General features: G+C 42.7%; 1 pseudogene; it reads right to left on the minus strand.

Moving 5' to 3' along the window:
- Positions 1–1,942: 1,942 nt before the first annotated feature.
- The window catches only part of LOC102852235, a 5,892-nt pseudogene continuing 2,294 nt past the window's right edge, over positions 1,943–5,540 (minus strand).

Here is a 5,540-nt window from a genome sequence, read left to right on the forward strand (position 1 = left end):
AGATGGGGGTCGTGGGTCAGAGCTGCAGGCGTGTGTCCCGATCCAAGTCCACTGCCACTGTCCACTGTGCACGGCACCTTGGCCAGTCCCAAATCCCAGAGCTGGCAGCGGGGCGCATGCCGGGTCAGGGGGTAGCAGCGCGATACCTGAAGATGGGGGTTGTGGGTCAGATCTGCAGGGGTGTGTCCCGATTCAAGTCCACTCCCACTGTCCACTGCCTGTGCACACGGCACCTTGGCCAGTCCCAAAGTTCAGAGCTGGCAGGGGGCGCGAGCCGGGTCGGGGGAGGGGGAGCAATGCGATCACAACATGTATATTTTTACAGCTTCTTTTCATTTAATTTTTCCCCTTTCATTCATTGTTGCACATTTTCCTCCTTGCCCTCCCCCCTACAATTCGTTATTTTCTTTGAAAAGAAAGAACAAATTATGTCATTGTTATGCAATTCCCCTCCACCTCATCCCCCAAGTCCACAGTCCACTTTACTATATATTTCTTTTTCTGAAGTCTTCTCATGAAAATAATACCTAATCCTATATTCCTTTTAAATAGTTCTCTTCCTCTTCTGTTTCAATGCAATATACATTTCTTATCCACTTTTTTTAGGTTCCCCCAACCCTGATGTCAGTCCAGTTTTACAACAGTGGCACTATGCAGTATTTGTCCTTTTGTGACTCAGATATTTCAATAAGCATAATGTCCTCCAGCGTCACCCATATTGTATTATATTTCATTAGTTCTTTGTTTTTCAATGCAGTATAGTATTCCATTGTGTAAATATACCACAGATTCTCTATCCATTTGTTTGTTGATGGGCACTTGGGTTGTTTCCAACTCTTTGCTGTTGTGAACAAAGCAGCAATAAACATGGGTGTGCATATAACTGCTTGAGTGGCAGTTCTGGTTTCTTTAGGGTGTATTTCCAGTAGTTGAATTGCTGGGTCAAATGGTATTTCTATTTCCAACTTTTTGAGAAATTGCCATACTTCCTTCCATACACTCCCACTGTAAGGGTTCCAGTTTTTGCACAACCTCACCAGCATTTGCTGTTTGCTGCTCTGCTAAATTTTGCTATTCTTACTGGGGTACAATGATATCTCATAGTTGTTTTGATTTGTATTTCTTGTGGAGCTCAGGATTTTGAACACTATTGCCATCTGAATGTCTTCTTTGGTGAAGTGTTTGTTCATATTCTGTGCCCTCCCCCCTCCCAATTCGGTGTTTACCTTTATCTTGTCGTGGCACTCTATTATTCTATAAATTCTAGATATAAGTCCCTTATCAGATATGTCATTGCCAAATATTTTTTCCCAGTCTGTGGCTTCCATTTTTACCTTTTTGGAGAAGTTTTTAGATATGATTTTATTCTTAGACAGTCTGGTTCATCTATTTTATCCTTTCCTGGTTGTAGGTTTTTCAGGATGCTTGGAAGACTGTTTATATTGTGGATTAGGGCTTCTAGAGTTCTTCTAAGCTTTTCTCTAATGAAGTTTATAGTCCTTGGTTTTAGTCCTAGGTCCTTGATCCACTTTAAGTTGTTTTTTGTGATAAACAAAGAAAACTCCCAATACACATCCAATCTCATTCTTGAGGTTGAGGCCAGAGTTATATCCTGCGTTAAAACACAGGACAGGAAAGAAAAACACTAGCTATCAGCAGATGGAGCCAGATGGGAGAAGGCAACTCAAGGCTGCTCTGGGAGCTGCAAGGATGCTTTCAGGGGGAAGGGGTGTTACAGTAGGAACTTTTAATCAACTTCTTCCATGAGAGATGCATCTTCATCATCCTAAAGTGAGGGGATCTTTTCAGGAATAGCAGCAGTGGCTTCCTCAGCAGTCACCTCATCTTCATCAATCCCTAAACCTAGTTTAATCATGCGGTAGATGCGATTGGAGTTTGAGTCTGGGGCTCTTCAAGGGAGAACCCAGAAGAGAGCAGTGCTTTAGCACATTGTAAAGTTGTCCTGAAGCACCTGGGCTTTAATGATCTGCTCCATATTGGCTGTCCATCCAGATATGCTAGACACAATACAGCAGAGTGAAGATACAAGCCTATTGGAAATTGTCATTTTCTCAACCTTCATATCCAAAATTTCCTTCATGAGTTTACAGAGGTTCTCAAACTTGGCCTTGCTTTCTTCCATTTTATTTTTCTTCTCTCCATCCTCAGGTAGTTTTAGGTCCTCCTTGGTGACAGAAGGCAGGCTTTTCTCATCAAACTCCTTGAGCTGCTGCACACAGTACTCATCAATAGGTTCAGTCATATATTGTTGTCATTAGGTGCCGTCGAGCCATAGACGACTCATAGCAACCCTATGAACGAAAGGCCTGAGCACTGTTCATACATAGAGTTTCTGGAGGCAAGCCATTTCAGAAGTGGATGCTGCTCCTGCTTCCAGGTTTGTTTTAGTCGGGAAGCTCTGGCAAACACTGTCCATCATGGGTAAACAATACCACGTTTGGCATATCAGTGTCCCAGTGTTCAGCATCACAGCAACCACGAGTTACCTCTGTACAGCAATGGACAGACCAGTGCTATACCACCTAGAAGAATGTTTGACAGGAAAACAATTTGAACTCGGCCTGAGTGCCACAGATTAAAATCACTCACCAGGGAGAACATGGCCTCCTTCTATCCCCTCTCCCCTAGGGGCTTAAAGCCCCCTCCTGCTTTAAAACCTAGACGAAGCCTGACTTGCCTGGCTCCTGGAGGCAGAGTAGTCCTTCACGTCAAACACAAGCTAGAAAAAGCACTCAACTCCAAAAGCGGCCACAACACCTGTGCACACAGCACCTTGCTTTCTCTGGCAACCAGGTCACAGCAACCCTGGGCGGAGCAAAAGCAGGGAGAACATGGCAGCCTTCTCTCCCCTCTCCCCTTGGGGCTTAAATCCCCCTCCTGCCTTAAACCCTAGGCCACAACAACCTCAAAGCCCCGCTTGTGCACTCATTCCACAAAAGCAGAGTTGGCTACCTGCTCTTTGCTCTCACCAATGATGTAATAAATTGACTTCTGGGTTTTCTTCATGCAGGACACATATTCTGAGAGAGAAATAATCTCATCTCCAGACTGGGAAAAGTGATAGTGAAGTAGCTCAGAAAGGTGACACCAGTCAGTAGAATCTTCTTGGATGACCTTCAAGATTTTGCTCTGTTGCAGCATTTCTTCAGAAATGTTGAGAGGCAGATCCTTAGTGTCAACCACACCATGGATGAAATTCATATACTCTGGTATCAGCTCATCACAGCTGTCCATGATGAACACACGGCAAACATAAAGTTTAATGTTATTCTTATTCTTGTCCTCAAAGAGATCAACGAGAGCATGGAGAAGGATAAAGAATTCCAGCTGGCTCTCTACTGAGAAGTGGTTGACTGCCAAGTGGTCTTCTCAGTCATTAGTGAGGTTATTCTGGAACTCTCCATATTCCTCCTGTGTGATGTCATCAAGATTTCTGGTCCAAATGTACTTCTCCTTAATTTTTTTGTTTGTTTGTTTGTTTTCTTTTTCTTGTCTTTACCACTGGCATCCTCCTCATCTTAACCCATATCTTCTATCTTGGGCTTCTCTCTATCATCCTTATCTTCCACTTTCTCACCTTTCTCTTCTTCTGCCTCATCACTGATTTCCTTCTCTTGTTCTTTCTCCAAACAGAGGGTGATGGGGTAGCCTGTGAACTGTGAGTGCTTCTTCACTACTTCTGATTTCCTTCTCTCGTTCTTTCTCCAAATAGAGGGTGATGGGGTAGACTGTGAACTGTGAGTGCTTCTTCACTACTTCTTTGATTGTCTCTCTTCTAAATACTCTTTCTGGTCTTCTTTACTGTATGAAATGACTTTAGTACCCTGACCAATGGGCTCACCAGGGTCAGCACGAATTGTGAAGGAACCCCCTGCTGAAGACTCCCAATCATACTTCTCATCATCATTGTGCTTTGTGATAACTACTACTTTCTCTGCCACCAGCTAGGCGGAATAAAAGCCAACACCAAACTGACCAATCATGGAGATATCTGCACCAGCCTGCAGAGCTTCCATAAATGCTTTGCAACCAGACTTGGCAATTGTTACAAAATTATTTATGAGAACAGCCTTGGTCATGCCAGTGACTATGTTCACAAGAGTCAAAGTACGTTCCTGAGGGTTAAGGATTATGTTGATTTTTCAGCTCTTTCCTGTTGTCCAACTGTCAGGCTCTCATAGAGAACCTTGTCCAATGCATCAGAAGCATTAGAGATCAACTCTCTAAGGAAAATTTCCTTGTTGGAATAAAAGGTATTGATGATATGAGATATAAGTTAGGCAACCTCTGCCTAAAAGGCAAAAGTCTCCTCCTCCTTTCCATGGTGCACTTCCTCAGGCGTCTTGATGTAAAGTGTTCCAAGTACAAAGTGTTGAGGAGAGGGTCTAAGACTAGGCTGCACAGGGCTCACCAGTTGCACAGGGCTCACCAGTTGCACAGGGGTGAGTCAAGAGAAGTAGAATAATTTTCAACCTGCAATACTTCCTTCCTCAATGTCCAAACCAAATTTGCTATGTGGGTTGACTAGGACTCTGAGTAAGGGGCTATGGATTTGCGTGGGATAGGTTCTAGATCAAATACTACTTCCTAAGATGGTTCACTCTCTAACACTTCTTTTGAGTGTTGTGTATTCCTGTATAATCCTTCCATCTTCTTTTGATGCTTCCTGCATCCTTCAAGATTTTGCCAATAGTATCCTGTATTGTAACTCAAGACTTGACTATTTTTTTCTCCAATATTTTTTTAGCTTCAAAAGTGCTTGAGCATGTTCTTCCCTTTTGTTTTTCTAATGCCACGTTCTTTGTATATTTTGTTTCGTTGTAATCTAGATTGCCCTGTCTTCAGTCTCTCTTTTTATTCTTTTGATGATCATAGTTTTATTTTTTTTTAATGTGGTACTAGTTATCTATCTCAAGGGAGCTCTGGTGGCCTAATAGTATGGAATTATACTGGCAACCAATATGTGGTTTGAGTCCACCAGAAGCTCAGAAGGATAAAGATGAGCAATCTCCTCCTGCACAATTAACTCACTCTGAAAACTCGCTGGAGGATTAGCTATGGGTCAGTTCAGATTCAATGACACGCAACAACAGTAACACTGGTTACCTATCTATATGGACATCATTCTTGGAAAGGTGGACTGTCAATGAAAGAGAGGAAAATGTGAGATGAGATGAATTGACATGGTGTGGTGATTGTAACAATGGGTTAAAGTATATAAAAAATGATGAAGATGGCTTGAATAGGACAAGACACAGATATGTTGTTCATATAGTTCCTCTGAGTTGTACTTGACTTGATGGCACATAAAAATAACACCACATAATCTATTTTGCCTTCTGTTGTGTTTGCTTTTGTAGTGGGTTTTAATAATCTATTTCTAAAGAAAGCTGTTGTTGTTGTTGTTGTTATGTGCCATTGAGTCATTCCGACTCATAGCGACCCTATGCACAACAGCCCTAAACCCTGCTCTATCGTGCGCCAACATCACTGCCTCTGACACACCCATCCCGATTACC

This window comes from Elephantulus edwardii, unplaced genomic scaffold, assembly GCF_000299155.1.
Source record: "Elephantulus edwardii isolate Elephantulus edwardi_28Jun2011 unplaced genomic scaffold, EleEdw1.0 scaffold00557, whole genome shotgun sequence".
Classification (NCBI taxonomy): Eukaryota; Metazoa; Chordata; class Mammalia; order Macroscelidea; family Macroscelididae; genus Elephantulus; species Elephantulus edwardii.